General features: G+C 33.2%; 1 protein-coding gene across 2 annotated transcripts in view; it reads left to right on the top strand.

The window, feature by feature from the left end:
* Window positions 1–25,575, top strand: part of LOC125050953 (LIM domain transcription factor LMO4) — a 145,881-nt gene that overhangs the window by 36,623 nt on the left and 83,683 nt on the right. The window contains exon 1 of one of the 2 annotated variants that reach the window (XM_047651051.1): window positions 23,760–24,075. The exons of the other annotated variant lie outside the window; for it this stretch is intronic. The gene's annotated coding sequence lies outside the window, so the exon portion shown is untranslated. Of the gene's footprint in view, window positions 1–23,759; window positions 24,076–25,575 lie in introns of those variants that run through there. 2 annotated transcript variants of the gene reach the window in all.

Raw genomic sequence — 25,575 nt, 5'->3', positions numbered from 1 at the left:
GTGAGTGCCGATGTACTGATAACATTCCGGTCTGGGATTCGAACACGAAATTCTCGACGTGGTCAAATCCGAAGCGAGCTTGAGGTAACGTTTGATTGAATGCTAGGAATTCCCGGTGAATTTGAAGTGCGTCTTCCATCGATCTAGAGCTGCCAATCTAGGATTTCGATCGGCTAGTTAGCCGAGCAATGTACCGAATTCCCTTGCTTGACGACGTGGCATATTGGATGAGGCCGTTGGGCGATAGCATCGTGACAGAGAATTCGTCGATCGGCTTCTGGAATGCGAGCGTTAATTGATTTGTCCTGCGTAATCGACGGAGCCCGATTGACGGCTATCGAGACGTCATCACTCTTATGCTCGTATTCCGATGTTAGTTAAATTTACTTAGAACTCTGGCGAACTATTTTACTATGGTCCCTTGCGAGTATTCTGTTAGGTTAGTACCTATCAATGTCTAACTTGAAGGTACCGTGTGAAATTTTCGGGGAAACATACATACAGAAGATCATGATAGCCTATGAAACTATCTGTGTTGACCCCATGCTTCTTTTTTATAGACACTCACATTGCCAGAGGGTTGCAAGTAGATACGTTACCGGCCTTTTAAGAATGTGTATGCTCATTTCTTGAGAACCCTAAGTCAAATTGCTTCGGAAATATGTCATTGGTTCCACATAGTGGTGGTGAGTGGCAAAAACTGCCAAATGCTCCAAAGGATATCAACCTATAGGCATTTAAGTATGTAGAACTCATAATTGTGGTACGTTTTCCCATTTAAGTTGGCCATGTTAGTCTGACCTTTGCGATACTTTATTACCGTGAAATTAAAATGAGCAATTACGAGCAATAAATTCTAACAGCGAATAACTCATTAATAAATTAACGCGACCGTTTGATTAAGTGCTTAGGGGAAGTGAAGACGTTCTTATCGTTAATTCATCGCCTTCTATATGGAATTAATGGCCATATTGGTTAAAAAAATATTTTTTACAAGTTCTCCTGAAATAACTGTTATACCTATTCATTAGAGAATCTAAATGATGTTACACATGAATAGTTTACTTAAAATTTAGTTTATGGTTTCGAAAATCTTAACTTAATTTTAATAAGACTATACGTTGCTATAAGAAATTTATAAAAATACTTTCGCCAAAGCGAGGCTTAGACATTTTTTAATCACTTAATATAATATACTGTCCCAGTTCTTAGTGGCATAAGAAAGCTATTTGATTTTACGTGTATAAAATTTCTTACAAATACAAATAATATGTTTTTAAACTAAATATAGTTTAGTAAATTTAGTTTAGTAATGTAACTAGTGTTGAGGTCGTAGGTTTGATTCCCGGCTGTGCACATCGAACACCCTCTCGTGCGGTGAAGTAAAACATCGTAGTAACTGACCCAAAAAGTAGACGGCGTGTGTCAGGCACAGTAGACTCACCTTCTTGTCTATATAATATAAATGATAAAATAATATTATATTTTTATTTACTAAGTTGACTTTTCAAAGTCAATCACAGACGATAAATTTACAATTAATATCAGATGACAGAGCGACAATATTAATACTAATCTCATGGTTGTACAATCAAAAATCTTATGGTTGTACAATCTAAACTCCGCAATTTCTGCCACATATAATGGCGTGCAAATTTATCTTAAATAATTAAAAATTAGAATTTTACGTAGTACTTATATATTACAATCAAACATGTGATTTTATAATCACATTATAAATTTTTTAAAACCGCACAATCAGCCATATATAAATAGGCATGCAAATGTCATAAATTTTTTGCAATGTCATATTATAAAAACATTAACATAATGTCATAATAAGAAGTCAAGTCATTTATAATTGTTAAACTTATAGTCTATTTTCATTTGTTATGACACATTCAGTTTAATATGATTAAGAAATTGATAGAGTTTTATAAGGCGAAGTTACGGGTCCAGCTAGTACAAGGTTATGGCAATTTAACGCACGCGATTTAACTGGTTCGGGCAAGACGTGGATGTAACGAAGCGAAGCCAAACAAAATTAATATTCATAGCCGTTGTATTTATTGGCTTTCAATTAGTATAATCTTAATGGAGCATTAACATATGCGCGGGCGGCGCGTTCGACTCTTGTGTTGCTAGTATTCAAGTTATTAATGGGTTAATATTTGTCTGTTCGATATTAAAAACACAAATATTTTGAAGTATAGAAATGTAAGTACACTTGTTAGTTTTTCAACTACTGACATATTTATATAATACGATACACGACATGAACTTAGAAAATAGGTCTAATAAAGAGGTCATTTAGATTAATGAGGCATGAAGATGATTGATATTGTTATTTAAAGCAATGTTAATAATGCAATACATTGGGTTTAAAACAACGACTATGTTGTACGAGTGAAAATGAATTTCGAATATATTAGATTCGAAATTTAAAAAAGGCCATGCCGACTTAATGCTACTTTCTGTAGCTCTAAGCGACCGTTATCTAACTAGGTCTGAAGTTCCAGATCACACGAATAATTATATAAATGGGCAAGTCAATGAGGTCTAAGCTGGCAGCCCAAGGCAGACGATGACCTCAGACCGGTTCCCAAGCCGACCCTCCCTCCCAGCCCCCTCAACAAGCGAGACGTTTCATTACGTTATTATTATATTAAATGCTATAATGCACATTGTACGCATTAGTCCGAGACGGTTTGAGTGGATAATTCTGCGCTTTTTTTATTTTTTATCTAGGGAACTAGTGAAGTTGGATCGTAAGCAAATACTCTAATGTGATTAATATTTCCTCTGACTTTGACTATATTAAAATTGTTATTTTTGTACGTATAATTTTGTATTCCAGTCCAATAAAACACAATGTTGCTCCATATAATTTTATTATTTAAATTATAAGTATTCTAATAAAATTATAATTGAAGTACTAGATGTAATAAATTAAATTGAATTAGCGCTGATTGAGTGGAATTGTGACATTTTTTGGATGTACATTGTACATTGTATATTACATATTACATTTATTACGTAAACTTAGTTTAAGAATATTTGTCGTCTTTAATAATTTGAAAAGTTTTCGACATATTCACTTATTTCTAGATATGAATTATATAGGTATTTAGTTAACATGTATTTGAAGTCAATTTCATTCATACTTTTGATGAATTTTAAAGTATGTATTATAAACACGTCAATTACTCCTTAGCAACCATAAAGCTTTATAAAAACACTAATTCAAAATCCTATATACAGTGTTAATAAAATAAATAATTTATGGTTTTCTGTTTAGAAAGTTATTTTTGTAAGAAACAGCAACAATGTAAGTGTAATTTTAACCTTTGATTGTAATCTTAGAACACATTTTTATTATAAAGGAAAAACTTTATATTTTTCTGTTTATAATCTCGCTTTGTCTTTTCGAATTAAGTTAGTAGGCACGAGACATATATATACTTTTGGGTGTGGCAAACTGGTTTCGTTTGTACATAAATTGTTACTTTATAACGAGTTAATTTTGGCGGAACATAAGTCTTTATAAATACGCATTTACCCTAGAAAATAGTATTAAATAATAATAAAACCACTAAAGCATACAAATCAAAAGAGTGTTAGTCTTGTTATTATAGGATAAGTCTATATTATTTATTGTCATTTGCATTAATTCGTGTTCTACAGTATGGACCCCTTTTGGTTAAAGGAATCTTCTGAACTTTCCATTTGGATCTGTTCTTTGCTTCCTCCATCCATAAGTTATTACTTAGTCAAATTAGTATTAAAGCAACTTAGAAAATCACGAATAAATGTTTATAATAATTAATAATGAGCCTTATTAAATATATATAAATTTCTCACAGTGTTTGTAACCTAACTCCTCTGAATTGGCATGACCGATTTTTATAATATTTTTTTTAAATTATAGATTATTTTATTAGATAATAGGTTCTTTTACTAGAAATTTACATTGCCGCAATTTACATTGCCAGTGTATATATATTAAGTATACAAAAAAATATCTACAAAAATACTCGGTATACAACGGGAAGCGACTTATATATCGTTAGCAGCAATAGCTCCTACCTACATATTTTTTTAATAGTTTTGGTTGTCAAAGGAGCTGAATGACAGAAGCCGAAATTGCTCAAATTGCCGTGATGCCTAGTGATGCCAATTTCAGAACCGTAACTTTCATAGCCCTTTCCTTTCTCATTTAAAAGCAAAGAGTAGTTTTCACTATAGTTTGAAGGATTTCGTTGCATTTATAAAAAATAGGATTTGACAAATATATTTAAATTTTTGATTATGTAGATGATTTTATAACAGATTCTCTAATTTTTTTCTCAGCTTCGATCTTCATTTGTTATTGTCATGATTTCAGATGTCAAAATGTATACTAAAAATAATGTTATCCGTCACGGGACGCCTGGCAGATGAAAGATTTAAATTATTTTTATTACAGGTATTAATTTTTGTACAGAAAACATGTATAAAGGAACAGATTACGACGCAACTAAATATAATAAAAAATACAATATTATGATTTTTTTTCCAGAAAATGATGACAAATTTAAAATTTAGTAAAAAGTATCTACATATTACACTACGTGTCAATAATCTGGTAGCCGCTATATATGTTTCTCATCAAATACTCTGACTTTCACTATTAGGAAACTGCTATTTACCCTACCATACTTAATCAAAAATTAACCTACATAGTAATAATAATAATTAAAAATGAGAGAGAGAAAATTACAAATATAAGTTTGGTCCTTGTGGCAGTACATTTAATCAAGTTAAGGATAATTTAATTGTAATCTTTCTGTAAACCTTAATCATATATACTGCAAATTACTATAGATTTATCCTGATCACTTTGCATGTAAATATTACTTAAACTAATTGATACGTTATAGTAGTCACGTAGTTCAAAAACCCATATGAATTATTTTTCTGGGTGACGTATTAAGACCATTTTTATATTTAGCTTACACACGGACCGCAAACTTATACTTAATGTTTCAACAGATTATCCACTTCTACGAAGTTGATTTAAAAATAAAGGCTGTAAGGGGTCATGAGGGAGTGGGTTCAAAATGAAGCCTAATATCAAAAGTATGATATTACATCTCCTTGATCTCGCCGTAAGTTATTATGTTCTTTTCTTTGTGATTTTTAGAGGTCTGTGGAATGTCAATTTTCAAGATACAAAATGTGTATAAAACTAACTTATTGTTAGTATAATGTGCCTTACTTTTGTTTTACGATTCTTTATTAATGTTTTCTTCAGAGACATTGAAGAAAACATTTCTTATATGAAGGGTTTTCTATTATACAACTTTTTTGAAGTGATAACTTCTTATCGGAGAGTAAACCGCTTCGTTACGTAACGCGTTACGGCGCCAGTCTGTCTAGCTTGCCTTTCTCTAACGCATACGGCAGCGGTAGGTAGTCTCCTCTTCTGTCACTACACACGATGTTTTCCTTCACCGTATGAAAGAGTGCGCTCATAGAATGAATTTGTGCACAGCCCAAAATCGAACCTACAACCCCGATGAAAAGTCACACGTTGAAACCACTAGGCCAACACTGACGACAACAAAAGTCTATAAAATTCTTGATTATATCGCAGATAATACTGTTCATCTCCATTTATAATATGTATACGGAACTCAAGCCGCACTGCGTTTTCTTTTTGTTTGTACCACTGAGCACCGACCGCTTAACGCACGCCGCAAACTCGGCCACAAAATGCATCTTATAACTCGTGTGTAACCATCCTTAAAATCAATACTCGTTTTAAGTAATAACCTGTGGTTTGTAACCAGCTTATATTAAGATTGGATATGCACGTTTATTCTATCTGCTTTGTGGAGAGTATTTAAGAAAAAAAATTGTTTTTCCTCACATTGCTAGAAGGCTCGCAAGTGCGTTGACAGCTTTTAAGAATTGGTACGCTCGTCTTCCTAAGTCGAATTGGAAATAATCGAGTGGGTAGCTAGTATTAGTAGTGGTGGTACATGGCAAAAACTGCCTTAAAAAACGCTCAGTTGTGGAATGACAAACGTTGAGGTGATATGGTGAACATATCTAAAAACCGCGTAAAAAATCGGTTACATATGACTTTTAAACAAAATAGTCCTTACAGTTATAATAAACATTATAACCTGTATCTAAAGGTTGTATGTAGGGCTCAACCAATTTATAAAAAAAAACATTTACGCAGTATCCTTATCCTATTTGAGTATGATATTGTGCATAAATACGGCTTAAAGTTCACAAATGAAAACAGAACATCATTTCCAATATATAGTTGTTAATATAACCAATTACATAGTTAAAATATTAGTTTGTACCGCAATAGAGTGCGTGCTACCGTTTCGTCCAATTTATTCGCCGGGACGTCAGATTTCGAGTGCCTCGTTACGACTAAGCCTCCAATTAGACTTATCCCTAATTAAGAGATGCCAATAAATTACCCTCCATCACGGGCTAACGAAGACGCGTACTAATAACGCTAATTGATTTTGAGTAATGAGCCCGAGTTTTGATGGAGCTGATTGGAGAATCGATATTATGTACTTCACTATTTCTTTATGTTTTAGACCTCTTTAAGCGTAGTGGTTATGATTCAGCCACTCTTAATACGCTAGGTGTGTGTGCGTGTAATACATATTCACACACACTCACGCACTCACTTTTGTTTTGAACTTCCATGTGTACCACGGAAGAATTGTAATCTAATACAGGGCCTCCCTAGTGTGGGCGTTGGATCAATTTCGTCACAACAATATTTCGTTATGAATAAGAATTTATTATTATTAATTTCCAAAAAAAGCTTATATAATTTATACACCAAAATTTTGGGAATTGCACCATGAAAACCGAATTTTTGGGATTATGGCGTTAATACAGGTAGACGAGGCCAACCACTAAAATATCTCTGACATAGTACGCCTATCTCTCTTGTAAACATTAAAAAATACTTTATATAGTATTACTCGGCAACATTCAACAAAATTAATGAATTAATTAAAGTTTCCATGATACAAGAATTGCTCATTCGAGTGATAAGATAGGCAGAAATTTCACGCGCAGCCTGCTTTATTAAAATACTGCGGAAGAAAGCAATCGTAAGTTAGTATCAACAAGTACGCGCAATTTCCTTTAATTGAATATCATTACCATAGTAAAAGCTTAAGTTTAATTACTGAGACCGAACGTTGGTTTCGCTTGAAATATTTCCTGATAGGTAAATATCATTTAATATGCAAATATATAATTAGATTCATTTCGGTGAGGCCGGATCCGCGTTTTATTTCATTTAATTAGTTTTTTGTTAATACTTTTTGCAGTTTAATTTTCCTTGAGATGTTTATGTTAATGTAATTTAAAAACTGTAAAGATTGTTGTAGATATGATAAAAGGGGTTATGTAAAACGAAACGGTGCGCTTCGCTTCATCGTGATTGGTCTAACGAAATGACGGAGTTTGTAGCGTGTCTCTGATTCGATTACAAAAGTATTAACCAATCAGAATCAATCAATAGCTACGATAGTTTGTTTCGTTTAACAATACTATATTTTTATTAATAATTTTCCCTCGGCCCTTTAATAACTTCATATCCAAGACGATTCAAGTTCCTGTAATTTTCTAAAGTATTATATTTAGAAAATTACTGGAATCTAAAGAAATTATAAAAAAAACTGAGAAAAATCGTACTGACCTGTAACAACAACAACTACATATTACTGTAGATATTGTTGTAGATATAAATATACATTTATCCTATGTATATTCATATCTACAACAATAAATTGGATTGCGAGTTAGTTACCATTAACGTTTTGTAATTCACTTAGATAAATAGTACCCAAACAAGTACTCTTCAGTTAAACTATGCAAATGACCGTGTCTCGAACGAGCACGCATAACAGTCTGGACCAATATTATTAATTGTTTATATTGAGCGTACATGCGTTCTTGGTGCAATATTACGTATTTAAAACTCTAACAGCTGTACTCACAGTTGTCCATTAAATCATGTCAAATTAATTACGAAATATTCAATTTAAAAATGAAAAAAAAAGTTACTTAGATTCGAATTACATACATTTAACTTATTTTAGTTTTAAGTATGTTAACTCTTTATGAAGGATTTTAAAAATACCTGTAAGAGTAGAGCACTAACATAATGCAAGTAGCTGAACCTCACGTATTCAGTCCTTGTTTAATGTAACATAGCCTTCCTTAATATTATCCAAGGGACTATCTAAGACCAAGAGAATTTCTTAATTTACCTCAAATCTAATGCAATTCAAACCTGTAGTTCTTGAGATTATCCCGTTCAATCAAACAAAGCATCAGCCTTATTACATTGAATAAAGATGTAATATTCTTTAAAACATCAAACACTCCCGATGTTTGCGAGCTTTAAAGCACGGAAAGGCATGGTGACGTGTCACCTACGTGACACCCGAAGTACAACAACAATAGGTAATAAACCCATCAGCCAGGCCTCAGAATTCTGTATCTCTTTAGTCAAGTACTGAAACAGCCTTCTGTGTCTTAAGGCCGATTTACATTATCTTAGTGTTTAGGAGAGTGCTTTAGTACAACTTGAAAGGCAAGTTCTTTAGCGTAGCGTTTACATGTTTCAACTAAAGTACTATCCTAAAGCACTCTCCTAAACACTAAGATAATGTAAATCGGCCTTTACACTCGCCGTGGATTTTTAAGTTTCAGGCATGCCATTACTAAAAATTTGTTCCTTAGTCGTACGAGTATTAAATTGCAAAACAAAAGTCAATAGAAAGGTACATTGCCCTGTTTCGAACGCCCGATTTCGGGATTGACTTTCACGTTCAACCCGTACTGCTCCTATTCTCCTATTATAGTAGATACAAGTTTAAAAAATTGTCCTGCACGGGTCACTGTTAATACGAATTATTCGTACAGAGTCAGGGCAGAAAGCAAGTTAAACATAATTATTACATTAAATCTTGTACATGAATATCCATTTATGAAAGTTATGTGCAAGATTTGCGTGTTGAATAAATAAATATGTTAATATAAGTTATTATTGGCCAGTGGGATACAAGATAAATCGATTAGTGGAGTTAATATGCAGTGCGGCGAATTAAAAATATTTTTTATAATCAAATAAATTGTTAAGTACATCCAAGCTCATGCTTGATTAAGGATAATAAGTTTATATCAAGAAATTATCAGAACAGAATTCGGTTTGATGAGAAAAATATTTTGTTAGACATTTTGATAATCAAGGAAGGAGCTAAAGTCTCTTCCAGTTTATAACTTGTTGAAGAGATGGTGTTAAATTAAAATGAAAAAAGAGCCAATAGGACGTGACTTTGCCCATAACGTGTGCTTAATAGATGACCGATATAGCAATATATACCGGTTAATTATTAAACAGTGTAACGTTAACCAACATACAAAACTAGTTAAAGAATGTCGAGGCTATTTAAACCACGGGCCTAGTGAGAAGGTTGAAAAGGACAAAAGCAATTGAATAAGTGAATAAGTGTTAGTGTAAGTCTTAAGTGAAAATAAAAAATAGTACACAAGAACAGAGTGTCTTCCTCTTAATAGAGACAAGGTGATATTGGACACTTTTTTACGTTAAAAATCCTTATTAGTGAATTAGGTTCGAATTAAATTATTTATCAGTCTTAAAGTAGGCTAGATCGTAGTGTTGCGTGATATCTCAGTGAAGAGACAATGTATTTTTAAAAATGCAAATGGCGCGCCGCAAGACTGGTCTTAACATTACAAACCATAGTGGTTATCAAATGTAATCTATTATATTTGTATCATACTTAAAAATAAATAAATAGATACATACATAATTTGAACACCTTTGTATGTAGGAAATGAAGCGCTTGATAAACTGGAGTACGTTATCAGTTCAAATCATAGATTTCTCTAGTCTAGGAAAAAACAGTCCAAATCATGGCTTAAAAATTAAATATGTATTTTGTTGGTAAAAGTATACCATTGTGTGATATATTAAAATAAATAAACCGTCAAACAAATATTACTAGATTCTGTAAAGTAAAACCACAGAGATGCTAAAACAAGGTCTAAAAATACACGACATAATTATTGACGTCCGTTATAAAATATTCTTTATAAAATGAATTTCAAAAGATCGTAAAAGATAAAGTTTGTTTTTGAGTGCGTTTATTTCGTTATTGCATTTATATTATGTGTAATCTGATATCTTTGAATCTATACTGCAAATTGATCTTATAAACAACTTCTGTCCAATCTGGTTTTATCTGATTAAAGAACGTTGTGTTTCTTGTTTTTGTTATATATACATTTTTAATAACTCTTTGACTATGTTACAATGTACTTAATTAGGTGCTATTTTGTTATTAAATTTATACCTTTTATCTAGAATCGACAAACTTCTATGACATTGCTTTCGTAGATGAAAAATTATATACAATTTCATTCCTTTTAAGTTATAAGGGATGCAACGGGCGGCTTTATCGCTAACAAGCGATCTCTTCCAGGCAACCCTAATAAGCAAAAAAAACTAAAAAAAGAAATATGATCGGTAAAGTTCAAGAATTATCTAAATAAACAAATATGGTTAAAAAATTATAGAATCACCAACCTTAATCTAATATAATACAAAAAAAACCTAACAAGCTAATCTCACGGATTCTTGAATTGCGAGTGGACGATGTGTAAGGGCTCTATGTAAAAAAAGTGAGTTGAATAAATAAATTCTAACTAATTTCGATCGTTCGATCAAGCCGGTATATAAGTAATCAAAGATACATTTCGGACCTATTTTGCCTTTTCACTTTAGCATTTCTATTAAGCTACGAGTATGATCTTCCTTAAGAATTTACAGTCAAAATAAAATAAGTGTTAAATAGCTGTTTCTAAATTTCTAAAAATGTAACTGAATATTTATTATCCATTTGCCATTTGACTTTAAATTAAATTCTTTCACACACCCTTACACATACTCACACACCCACCACCACTCGTGCTTTAGTTTTGTTTTTTACTTTAGTTTAGTCATGGTATGTAGTCATGACTGTCCACGATAGAAGACTGGTGCCACAGGACTTCCACAGTCCTATTATGCCAGCCACTCACAAAAATGATCAATGTAGCATGTAATACTATAGTTTTACTGCATTAACGAAATCTTAAATACATAGTGACAATCCCAATTCAAAATTCCTTCGAATAAGCTTAAATATCGCGTAGTATTTGACAACCCTAACCTAATACTTACAGAATGGGACCCGATCTATGACGTTAAATAATGAAGCATCCGTTCGTAGCACTTACAACACCATTACTTACCATAATGAGAGGGCTTAGATAAGCGTAATGTACTTAATTGGATAAGTTAATGTTGGTTGTAATGAATTTTGTGCTGACACACTATCGGAGTGAAAGCGATCTATCATTTTGATAGTGGATGGATTACAAAGACGAATAGCTATTGTCTAACGGGCTTCGATTTTTGAATTAACGAAGACATAATATGCTTGTAATTTGACTACGATGACGCGTTTGATTGGATTGCAGTGAAGAAAGTTGACTGCTATATAATAAGTGTAATTACAGATTAGACTTACTAATTACTATACTCTACTGGCTATATCATATCATAATCGGCTTTAAATGTTTTATCTGTGTTGTCTTTGGTTAATAACTGGCTGTTTTCAGCTAATCACACGTGGTTTTGTAATTTTACAATGAAATGTAAAACCTCTTTTCGTAAATTGTTAACAATCTGTGTTTTCTTTAGTCTAGTAATCTGTGCCAACTTTCGTCATAATTAGTAGAATATTTATATAAAGACTCTTTTAAGCGAATGAAAAGAAAAAATATTAAAAGGTTTAATATTCAAATTGCGAGATGAGGTTAACTACCCGCTGTAGGTAAATTAATCGGAGGTTTTTCTCGGAAAAGTCCGAGTCTTGCCTATTTCAATTACGTTTACTAATGACTTGAGTTGTGCTGCTAATTAGCATCGCTAATTAATCAACGAGTTTTAACATGAACGCTGCCTAATAATGAACGAATCACTGTACGCATTGAAATTATTCTTAATTTACATTAATTAAATATTTAATCCAATTCATATGAACGAGTGAATGAATACTTTCGACGTCTAAAGCATATAGAAGATTAAATAGGATGTGATTTTGTAGGGATTATTAAAAGGTTTTAATGAATTTTCCTTGTAAAATATTTAATGTCTTTTTTCAATAAAGATGCAATTAAAAGATGATATGATCTTTTCAAAGGCATTGTGGGTCTTAGCAGTTGTAATGTAGACATAGAAATAACATTTCTGTTTGTAAAAGGCTTTTTACTGACTGTTTCTGACTAGAGAATAATAGCTGTGAAATCTATATCAAAACCATGGTTGATTCGGTTTAAGATTGAAGCGAATATCAAATTAAAGTGCAATAGGGTGAAGGTATAAAAGCAAAAGATTGCATACCTGTGGCACTTTGCCGAAGGGTAGGGATGTGACCCCATTATCGATACTACTACTAATTATGTCGCTTGAGTATCGAAAATGTTGTCTATTGACAGATCAATTTTGTCACAGCAATATTTCTATCACGAATTAAGTTTTATTATTATTATATACTATTATTAATAAATTATTATTAAATACTGTAACAATATGTATAAGTACGATGTATTTCTGGATATGTGTAACTATTCGAAACAGGAAACAATTATTTCGCTCGAATGTGATTCACGATGTGTTAATTAAAAATTTAATCAAGTTAATAATGCAATAAAATTCTAAAATGTAGTAGCTCGCATCTTTATGGTTATTTTAATATAACAGTAGAAGTTTATAAGATTAATTAAGGTGTTATACAAATTTTAATTAGATGTAATAATGCAAAAATCGAAAAACATGTTGTTCGTGAATTATTGTGTGTTGTTTGTTAACTACTCATAAAATTTACAACTACACTACTTACGACACTAGAACTAGTCATAGTAGAAACTAGACATAGTCTTAAATATAAATTGTCGAAATACAACATTTCCTTACCTCAATATTTTATACATTAAATTGACTAGCTCTGTCTAAATTTGCTCTTTGAAGTTTCTCCACTTATCGAATTTCGTATGGTCCCATCCCTACGGCCGCCCGGCGGGGGGTGTTCAATGATTGATAGCTGGCCGGCTGCACGACGTACTGGAGCAGGACAGAGATATATATCGGGATCGGATCTCTCGTTTCCACACGCAGCGGGCTCTCTTCGTAATTGAATGGCAATTACCTGGGCTGTAAATATGACACAAGCGCGTAATTGTAGGAGTGGGACGCGTGAGGCCGACCGCTTTACCACGTAGGACTTTGAGATGAAATATTAACTCTATCCCAACTTGAAGTTTAGGATCTAGTTTAGTAGTTACAATGTGGGGAGAGGAATATTTTAAATTTCTAGTTGACACCATTCCAGTTCATACAAAACAATGCTCTTGTAGAAAATGTAGATTTTTATTACATCTGCAGTCGATAATTTATACTAAAAAAATTCATTTCGAGACAGAATTTTCTGATTATCGCATATAACCAAACAAATAAACTGTTCAGATTTAAAATATTTTTACAAAAAGAAATAAAAGTAATGTCTTTTGTTTGTTTTCTTTTTCTTTCCTTACAATTTTCTTTTTTTATAGTCAGAAAACTTTTCGACATTTTTTTTAGTTGATGTACCTACTCGTATATATATTTTTTTTTTTTTTTTTTTTTTAAATATAAATTTCCCACTATCCCCGACTCTTGTGGTGCGGGACCTTATTTTGTACATATATTTTGTAGAAACATATACATACATATATACATTAAGAGATTTCCTAATATACATATATGTATATCCATATATAAAAATACACATATTTCTATTTTATATTCATGGGCCAGTGGGGGCCCGTCTCACCTCTGCTACGCTCTTGTTGCAGCGAGTGACACATCTCACTACCTTACTGCAGAAATCTTCCAGTTGCGATCTGAAGTTTTTTAATATATCCGGTAAATGCTCGGTTGTTACCTTTGTATTGATTTGTTGCTCGAGATCGCACCTGGAGGCTCCGAATACAGGACATTCTACAATGAGATGTATCACTGTCTGACTCGTTTGTGAGTCGCACGTACACGACGGATCTGACTTCAAGCCAAATCTGTGCAGGTATTCAGCAAACGCCCCATGTCCTGTTAAGATCTGCATCATTTGTGGGCTAGGTCTTTTTTGTCTAATAATTTTGTACCCGTCTATAACACTACTTATAAAGAATTTTGTTGTTTTAGCGGTATGGGTATCTTTGTACCGTTTGTCCCACTCCGATATCGTTTTCTGTCTAACCTCTTTCCTGATGTAAGAAAGCGGTATCTTTACGTAATCCACTTTTGTCCCCAATGTTTCCGCCGTCTCCTTTGCTAAGGCGTCCGCTCTCTCATTTCCCGGTATACCGATGTGGGCCTTAATCCAATGAAGGTCTATGTTGATGCCTTTTTCTCGGCTTGTTCTTAGCTTATGACGAATTTCAACTACCTGAGGATTTAGAGAGCGTTCGCCCGTGACGGCTACCAGGGACGCGCGTGAGTCACTATAAATTGCGGCATGTTTTTTGTTTTTGATGACATCATCGACTGCACTGCGGATGGCTATTAATTCAGCTTGGTATACAGTACAATGTCGTGATAGCTTGATTTTTAGATTTTCCGTTTCGCTTCCATTTTCCCATTTAGACCAAGCCGCGCCCACTCCGAGGTTAGTCTTGCTACCATCGGTATACATTTTTAGGATTTCTTCGTTATCCAGCCGTTCGTGGTTATCAACGATGTTAAAATGTAGGCCTGTTTGTTTTGCAGGGTGTGGTAGATCCTTAAATGATGACCTTCGTTCTATCTTAAGATCCTCTAATCCACTCGGAGATAAACCCCTTCTGGCTTCATACATAGTAGCTTCCTCTTGTACTCTTAAGTCCAGAGGCAGTGTGCCTGAGAGTAGTATGGAGGCGTTCAGTGAAACCGTCCGGTAGGACCTACATATTTTCTGGGCAAAGCCTCGTTGTAGCTTGCCCAGTGTTTTGCGTACATAAAGCTTTTTCACAGATGGTGCCCAGGCCGCAGCAGCATAAGTAATAATAGGTTCTATTACAGTGTGATATATACTTGCGATAATATCCGAATTTAGTCCCCAGTTAATTCTGGCTGCTTTAGATAGCTGTTTGTAAATTTTGATTGCCTTATTACAAACGTTTTTTATATGGCCGTTAAATGTAAGTTTTTGATCTATTTCAAGTCCCAATACTTTAATTTGTTTATCGATGCTGATTGGTTCTGAGTTCATGGTAAGGCGTGGGGTATAAAACTTATGTTTGCGCGTTACCACCATGGCTTTGGTCTTGTGAGGCGCAAATTTAAGTTTGTTTCGGGCACCCCACTCGTGTACGAAGGCAAGGACACGGTTGGCTTTCAATTGAATCTCCTGCCCACTGTTCCCTTCAAATATTATCAGTACGTCATCCGCGAATGCCTGCATATATTCCGTTCTATGTGCCAACTCCTTAAGAAGAGGGTCAATTAACAGGTTCCATATGGTAGGGCCTCCGATAGAGCCTTGGACGCACCCTTTTGTTGTTCCCTTGCTTATCTCTTCTCCAGCATATCTTAGTGTCACCTTCCTATTTTCTAAATAACTATCCATAACTCTTCTGAGGTTTACCGGACAGCCTTCTTCTGCCAGTCGAATTTTTACTATACTACTCGTATATATTTGACACTATGAAAAATAATTTAATCAAAAACGTAATTATAATATGTACCATTTGTATAATTTAACACTAATTTTAAAATGATAATTGACACGTGAAAAACTTGACATTTGTTTACGTGTTTACAAGCATGGTACGTCATTGGGACGCCATCTTGCCTAGAAAAGCGTTTCGGCGAATTCTTGAAATGATGATTGATTCTTTTGAATTTTTATAGCCGTAGGTATGTTCTGTAGTCACTTATAAATAATTTGAAATTATGATTGTTTGAATCAATTAAAGTAATTTGAATTTTGGAAGCCGTATGTTTTGTAGTCACTAATAAATAATTTAAAATGATTATTAAAATTCTCTTAAACAGCCCATTCGATGATATTGTATAGGCCAATTAAATATTTTTATTATGAAATTCTAATGACTATTGATGTATTTTTTTAACATGGCATCACTATTATAATAAATAAATGGATTATTTTTCTGACATTCAGTGTTGCATGACCGCTGGTGTCAAGTTTAAACCAGCGTGTTCAGTTTCTTTTGTTTTTTACACAGAAACAATAATACTTTTTGTTTTTCATAATATACTATTGTCATACACGTGTCTCAGACCTTCGTTTTAAAAATGTATCATTGCGACTTTCTCTACACAGACATTATTTATTTGTATTAAATTTTTAAATTTTACTCTTACATAAGAAAAAACAATTTTATGATCTGATATCTAATAAAGAAAAGAAAAAAAGAAATGGGCAAATTTTTTCACATATTCGAGGTGGTTTTAACTGACTTATTCCAGGGTAAATACTCGCTAGCAACACTAACTTTAGCTGTCACTAATTGACAATTAACACATTAGTCAAACCGCGGCCATTTTAAATACCATACAACAAACACATAGTCGGTACAGATTTACAAAAATTTGAATCTTATGAAACACTTTTAATGCTGGTATTTTTATATACAAAGAAAATTATAGGAATCTAAACCTAACACTGCATAGGTTTTTAGATTATATTTGTGTAAGCGAGAAAGTAATAAAGAATGCTGTGTATTCAAATGGAAATCCACGAATGGCAGTTTCGCCTGCGGCCACCGCACCTGTCTTCGTTCAAATATGTAATGAAGACCTGTAAATAACTACTCACATTGTTTTTATTACGCCCCGACCTACTGCTACTAATTTAACCATTCTTATTCCAGGCTGTAATTGGTATGAACCTGATATAGCAAGTCAATATTATCAAACGTTGCTCAAAACGTTTTGGTTCATAAAATTGAAGTTGGACTTGTATCTGCTGACGCTGGCGACATTGATGCCACAAAATTTTGTTATTGCTAGATTACCAAATTTTTTCACGATAGCTTTAATGATGCTTTTAAGATAAATCTAATTATAAAAACTGCATATTACAGCAGTGTTGGTAACTATTGCTTGACCTTCGATACTGGGATCTTTGAATCGGCGGCTCTCAACAAACGGATTTTTTGGTCTATGTCCGTAAATAATACACAGAACATTGTTCCCACAGAGAAGGCAAATATTGTGAAGAACCTAGTACGTCGTAAACTCAAAAATCGACAGCAAGCGTCAGGCACCGACGACGGCTGATCGCCTACTTGTCCATGGAACATTGTAGCGCAAATGAATGATGATGATTCTGATTTAGAATCAAATATGTATGTGTAAGAGCTTTTTTTTCTAATTATACGATTAAAAGGTCCAACACATTAGGCATTGTTTTATATAATTACTGATATTTTGCTCAAACAAATTATTTGCTTGTAACGTGAGTTTACGGGTTGCAACGCTGGATTAACAAAAAACTAACTTGACTTATTGAAGAGTTCGTAAATCTAAGTGACACTTATGTTATTGGACATTATGGGAAAGGAGAATGTTAAATTACATTTTATGAGTGTGGTAAAAACTAAAGGGCTCATATTAAAAGGGGTCTAGTGTGCGATGATTGTTTACATTTTGTTTACGCTCTTACTTAACTTAACTAAGTTAGGTTACATAACTCGTGTAATTAAATAATAAATATAACTATTTTTGTAGATAAATAGATAGTACTAATTAAGTAATGGTATAAAGTTAATGTCAATTCGATATTAACTTTAACTGACCTTAATAACAAGTGACAAAAATAACATATGTTTATTGCGTATAAAAAGTCCCAGTAAAAAGTAATTAAGCAAGGTGCAAGAGAATTCGCCATTAAAAATATAGCCCATCATTATCCTGCTAAATGTTTTTCTGTTTACGTTAAGTCGCAAGTGCGTAGAATTATGACGGAATGTTAATGTTTCTAAAAGAATATAATATTAACATAGATTTTGTTATTGCGATCTAAATTGTATAATATTTATCTATAAACATGTTACTAACACCCAAATATGTATTTAAAATATTCTTAACTTACATAGTAATACTATCAATTTAAAATGTATAAATATGTAGTAAATTAAAACAGTTATAAGGGTCACTGTGGCAGTGTACCTTTAATGCTGGAATTTCATCGCTGTATTGCGATACTTATTCGTTGAGCGAGGGAAGCATCAGCTCTTGGAATCCATTCATAAAACACAATTCGAAATTCAAATATAAAATTACGTGTATTTGGAAAAAAACTAAATTTTACTCTAAATTCAAATCATTAAAAAAACTTCAATTGGATATACTGTTATGAGTGTGTCGGATAACAAACTAACGAGTAACTCTAATGTAGCCAGCAATATGACAAAAGCTCCCATTCACGTTTTAATTGGCGCGAGCCGGGTGGCCTCCATCCAATTTTTCTCACACCCTCACGCCAACAGGTGGTTAGATGAACTGACAAACAGTCATACATCGATGTAAATATTGCGATCTTGATAAGGCTCTCTGGTCAGAACTATTTGCATCTGACCTTAGCTTAACTAGCCTTCCAACTCGAAACAATTATTGTTTTGTCAAAAAACTACCCCGTATCGTCGTATAGTCGTTAAACAACTGCGCGTTTCTTAAGGCAGTATTTGCCGCGGCCCACAACTATGAAGAACCAGCTACCCACTGAAGTATTTCCGAACCAATTCTAAAAAGGCCAGCACTTGCGAGTCTGCTGGGAATTTTAGTGTCCATGGGCGGCGGCTATCACTTAACATCAGGTGGGCTTCCCGTTTCATTTGCCCCCGTTACATAAAAAACAAAAAAAAATGTTTCGTTCTGTTCATAAATGACATTGTGACGTTTTATGAAGCCGTCTAAGAATTATATGTATTTATATATTTTGAGTTTTTTAGGTATCCTATCTCTGCGACACAGTTTAGAAACAGATGAAGCCTAGAAAATAACATAAGATAATTCTGTCTTAATTAAAATTTATGCCGTGACATAAGCTAGTTTTATATAAACCCTTCATTAAAAGGAGTCCTGTACAATCGTTCATTTAGAGCGTTCACACGCCTCATTAAAGTCTTTTTCGTTATTCGGCGACCGCGTCTGCCGTTTCCCTGAACACAATGAACGAATGATTCGGCGGCGAATAACGAGGGCATTTTGTCCGCCGCCTCTCACGTCCGACGCCTTCCGACGCTCAATGAAAGTTTACCTGCAGCCGTAACGAGCGATTTGTCCCCTGGCCCCGCGCCCCGGGCCCAAATCAAGGCCCATTCACATCTGCATGCCAGTACAATGCTGGCAATTAGGCCGCACTGGGCCCTACAATCGAATATAATGTTCGATTGCCGCCGAGCCGGTCGGTCCTGTCTCGGATTCCGACTTTCTTGATCTTGTTGCTTATTTGGAATACCTGCACGGTTATTACGCGGTGACAAATTCGCTGATTGATTAAGCGAGTTGGGTAATGGCGGCCATTCATCATTTCTGATAATACTCCAATTAGGTTCGCTGATCACGACGCAGCCTTACTTTACAATACCTACTCGCTCCATTTGAGTTTATTTATATTTCAATGACAATACAACGTATTGCTTTTATTTCCTTACTAAGTGGTACTTATATATGTTTATATAAGAAAATATATGATTCTATTATTAAAACCGTGTAAAAGAAAAACGCTTTTTACCGGATTAAAGTTATGTATTATTATAAATTTACAACTATTTGACATAATTTTAAATTTATCCGACGTTTCGCGTGCTTTACAGCGTGCGTGGTCACGGTGACTGAAGACAAAAGATGTTGAATGTCAAAAAGTATCACTGGAATGGTAAAAAGCGTTTTTCTTTTAATGTTATGAGTTATGTTAATCAAAGACAAAAACCGTGTAATTTTTTTCTGGTTGTCAAACAACCAATATTTTAAAAAAAACCTAAGAATATTACTGTAAATCATATAAAATGTTTAAAAAAAATATTTTACATAGATTTTTAATGTACTTATTTTTACTTTTATTAAACTTTTTGTAACATTTTGTATTTTGTAACATATACTGTAGATGTAGTGCATGATGTGGTGGACTTCAATAAAGAAATAAAAGAAGCTTTTCATTTGTCGATGACATTAAAATTCATATTAATTAATTGTCAATATACACTATTTATATTTGATTATACGCGTCATGTTTCTTAAATCTCATAAATAATTAAGCTAATTATAATCAAGAATTCATGTTCTCATGAGGCAATTCAAAGTAAGAGAAGGAGGAAAGAAAGTATTGCGCTTCCTTAGTGTTATTATATGAAGAGGCTAAGCGGGGTCAAACGTTTTGTGCGGCGTATCATCGCTCCCTTTGTGAAGGTAATTTGCAGCCAGAGGTCTGGGTCAACTGCACACAGTAAATCTTTCCACCTGCCTGTTGAGTTACAGGTGTTGGTATTTCTATTTCGTTCTTTAATATGAGAAACTTTTATTAGTGCAGGGATTTTTGAATTTAGAATTTAATGGCTTACTAACTAAACTAGTACGTAACTTTATCTGCGTTAAAACAACAGCTCGCAATATTAAGGAGTTAAAATAAAATTAATTGTCTTTAAGACTTAATATCTAACGGAAGCCTTGAGAATCGACGTACAATAATGCTAAATTAACAAGTTAACGCAAGTGTGGGTGATGCACACACGGGCACATCATTAAGGAGTATTCAGAGAGTCCGACAATATTCTTCATTTGCGTACGGCCGTCATTTGGCGCATTGTGATGGACGGAGCTGGTACCCTTGCAGATGCAGCCTTAATTGTACTCTTGTTTGCATGCAGGCTGCAGAATTTACACTTCACTTATGTGCGGTTTAAGCTTTTAGGCTCAATACAAGAGATTTGTGTTGGGAATTCTGTCTGGATGAGATTAGTGGAAACGTTAAAATAATGCTTCATTTTGATGCTTTGAAGTAGTTATTCGGGTTTTAGAAAGAAAACACATATAAATATGTGTATTTAAATGAATGCACACATGCATTTAAATATACATTGAATTATTTTTATTAAAAAGTGTTTTGCAAAATAATTCTTCAATCATATGAAACTATTTAAAAGTAAAAATTTTAAAGTCCTCGACATTTTAGAAAACTCTATCCTTAATTTAATTCAAAAAGAGAGATAAATATGTAAATTTCTCGTGGCACAGTGTTTGTAAACACGAAAGAGCTTGACCGATTTTACGAAAGTTTTTTTTTTTTAATTTTTGAGAGTAAGGCGTAACTTTTATACCCCTAAGTGTTACCCTTAATTTAAAATATTTTTTTGACAATTATTTTTTGAAATAAAAATATTTATATATAAATATTTATATGTAATAAATATTCAGTTTCACCATTCTACCATCAACCCCCACTTCTACAGACCAGGTAATGGTTATGTAGAAATAAATAATCGTACATATATTGTTAAAGTATAACCTAACAATTTATCCAAACATTCAATGACAACCCTACTAAACGCTTTGTGTAAACAAAAAATTGAAACAAAAGAATTACCATCAACCAAGGATACCGTTACTTTCCATAACAATTTAAAAATGTCATTCATTGCCCAATACTGCATTAGTAATGATTCTTAGCTTCAATGCTGCCTGCTTCAAACCTTGACGTAGAGGTCATACGATATTTGAAAACAAAACATCATGCAATAATATTTTTTTGCTAAAAAAATATGTCCACATTTCTTTCTGTATCTGAAAGCTTATCACACTTCAACATTATTTTCGATTTAAATGCTAGCGAACTTGCTCAAATTTGCGACGGAAACTATTGAAATAATTAGATAAAGTTCCGTTAATATTATAACGAATCATTGTTAACGAATTCAAAGTCAACCATTAAAATTCTAGAGTCTTATAAACATAATCTGTTAATAATATTGTTTGAATGTGTTCTGTGGCGTTGCGTTTACGCTGTGACGAAATTGCACAGATCTACACGAGTAAAAATTATTGTTCGTTAGGTATCTGTAGGCCATCCTACCGTCATCTTAGCACGTGATATTGATTTTATTAGTATTTTGCGTCAATAACCACCAGAGAATATATATTTAATTTGCATTTGTATATCCTTAGATAAGTTGTAAATTATAATCCCTAATTATCGTTTCCTATGTCGCCGGTATTAGAATTTTAAGCCAACTCCAAAAAAAAAACCGACGAAAAAGGGTTACAATTCGACGTGTGTCGATTATTGTGTAAAAATATTTCACAAAAAATGTATGTGAGTGTTCTATAATGAATGAAGCACTCACATATCAGAGTTTCGACCTTTTTAAAGACCAGCTCCCATATTTTCTGGCAGTTTTTTAATTAAAAATCCCTTGGTGGGCAACCGGGGTCTGAACAGATAACTTCAGAACTGCTTTAGACCTTATCTAATGTTCAATAACTTTAAATTAAATATCAACAACAATTTTCTTTATTACAAATCAACTCTTTATAACTATAAGGTTACAAAGGTTGCGCTTGCGCCGAAATCAAAACCACTGGTTTAAAACATTGATTATAAAAATTAAATGCCGGTCTTGTAACCTGAAGCGATGTGAGATTCAAGACTCAACTTTCATATCGCGAATTGTTTTTTTAATATTATAAGTGATTTTGAAGACTTTCTTATTTTAAAAATCCGACCTCTTTTTCATATGTATGTATTCTATACCATATTCTGTGCAAATAATTTATTTTTAGGTTATTTGAACTTGTCAATTAAGGATTTCGAGTCCAAGAAATTTATGAAAGATAAAATTTAAATACGTAAATCAATATACACGTAAAATAAACATTTGTTACATAACTTATAAACGACTTTCTCAAAACTATATAATAATATGAAATTGTAGCGATTTACCTAAATAACTGCAGGTTTTTATATTGTGTTGCGATCAGAGTAAGTACGAAAATAATATTAACGGTTGATCTCGGCCATAATACATTGGCTGATACCTGATTTTTTAATTAAAAAACCTCCTTCAGTAGGTAACAATAATTGAGAGAAGCAATTACACATAAAATCATATTTCTCGTTTCATAAACTGCATACGTAATAATTTCACCGTTACTTTATTATATTACCCGCACTTTATTATACTTTCTTTATTAACCCGCCATTTGCCGGCATTCGCTACGTCAAAATAACTCACTCAGACTTTATTTTACTTCAGTATGCAAATGCACTCCAATTAGCGGGACTTATGTTTCTTCGTTGGTATTACTCATTATTTCAAGCAGGATTTTTTGCTGTAGTATCACGGCCGCCGTAATTAACTAAGAACGGGACGGATCCTTCAACTTTTTGCTTATTATCGTCTAATCTCGGCCGTTGTCAGGCGGTTTTAATTAATTCAATTAAATAATTAAGCAGTATAGGTGAAGGCTCTTATTCAAAATTTAAAACTAACGTTCATGCCGTAATGACGACTCGCCGAGTACAAGGGGAATTAATCAAATAATACGGTGCGGTGCGGGGCAGGGTCGGCCCCCTTCCCGCAGCAGCCCCGCGCCCACCCCCCCGCCAACGACCGCGTGCTTCAGTCGCGACCGAAACGCTGGAGGGGAAGTGTCGTCGTTCCCCGTAAACAACTACTTTTTTCGAAGTTGTCTTCATACACAGTTATTGTTTCAAAGTTAAAAGGAAAGTTTTTGTGCTAAGTCTTTTGTTCTGTCGAACTTGACGAATACGAGACTTCATTCTGTGTAGTTTTGAGTTATTAAGTTTAGTGATTTTTTGTTGTTGTTGATTTTTTTTTTGTTTGGTGCATCGTGCCGATTCGGAGACCGGCGGCCCCACGAGGCACTAAATCTGGACTTGCAAGTAACGGACCTTTGAGAACAAAAGCCTTCAGGTAATAGTCATAAATAAGCGATAGTTTTGCCATTGGCTTTAAACATGTTTTAGTTACAGCTGTTTTGGATCGGTGTAGATAGAGTTTTATAAGTTTCTATAAATGCTTCAGCAGGTACGCTTAGAAGTATGTAAATGTGTACTCATACGTTTATACAGTGAACAAGAGATAAAAATTTACCACGTGGTAGAGTAACCTATTTCATTTCAGGGTCTAGTCTAGACTAGACAATAAAGATTTGGTAATCTCGCACGTTGGTGCATACTAGCCCACGATAAACACCACGTACATTTAGTAAGCAAATATAAATATATGTGTACATATTATTTAATAAACTCAATTTACTAAGTTTGATTTGTTTACTTTTATATTTAGAAATAATACTTGTACTAAATATATTTTCCTTAAGTTATTTAGGTAGTAAGATCTTATCTGCAACGGGCGGGCTTAATACGACTGTTATTACTAGAACTACATTCCTTAATCTTAAAATTAATCATAGATTTAATTAACCTCTTAATAACAAGGTAAAACTCAATTACGAAAAGATAATTAAACCATCACAGATTTATTTACTCTGAACAGCAATTTTCTTTAAAATAAACCTACTTTTAATTAAACCTTTAACAAAAACAAATAAAGACGGGGCCTTGTAACCCTTCAACGTAAGCTTAAATCGGGGACTGCAGTAAAAGAATTTCGCCAGTCTTTAAATTAATTTAAATATTACAACAAAATTGTTAACATTAATAAAGCAAAAGTATTACAATTAGTAGTTTTATTTACGAGATAAGTTAATAATAATAAATTTTTACAATGTATCTAAGTAGTACCACTTCAATTCATAGCAGCTTTAATTAAAAACGAGTGCCCGCTCCCCTCCCCCATTTCGGGTTGAGCAACCCCCCCCCCCACTCCCGTCTCGCTCCGCTTATATTTAGATAATTGTACAATCATCTAAATTAATGAGACTCTCGTCCGGTCCTAGAATCTATTGTTTTATGTTTACTCTAGCCATAGAGTAAACAGTGACGTTTCGATATTGTTTTTGTCATAATTAATTATTGATATTTTTTGGTTTACACGTACAGTTAATTAGCGTACGCCGTTTTTAAATTATCTTTATCTTGTTTTATATTTTCTTCTAATATTTGAAATAATTGAGTAACTTTTACAAATGTAAATATTGAATAATAGTTTTACAATTAAATAATCTATGACAATTTAAACGTGGTATCGTAAGTTACAATAATATTTAATAGAAAATTGTCCTAATTAAAAATGCAACCAGGGAAGAGATTAAAGTAGATCTATTACCTTTTAAATAAGTTTTAAACATTTTTATATATTTAATGAGTATAGTTTATAACTTTGTTGACGACACTGACTGAGCTGAATGCAATTAAAAGTTTCACTACGTGCGTGGAAGCCTGTGATACCTTAATTTATGCCGGCGATAAGCTCGAGTTATGAGAGTCAATTAATAACTTATTTTAAGTA

The sequence above is a fragment of the Pieris napi genome, chromosome 7 (assembly GCF_905475465.1).
Source record: "Pieris napi chromosome 7, ilPieNapi1.2, whole genome shotgun sequence".
Classification (NCBI taxonomy): domain Eukaryota; kingdom Metazoa; phylum Arthropoda; class Insecta; order Lepidoptera; family Pieridae; genus Pieris; species Pieris napi.
Note: the sequence above shows the minus strand (reverse complement) of the source record. Positions and strands in the feature narration are given on the sequence as shown.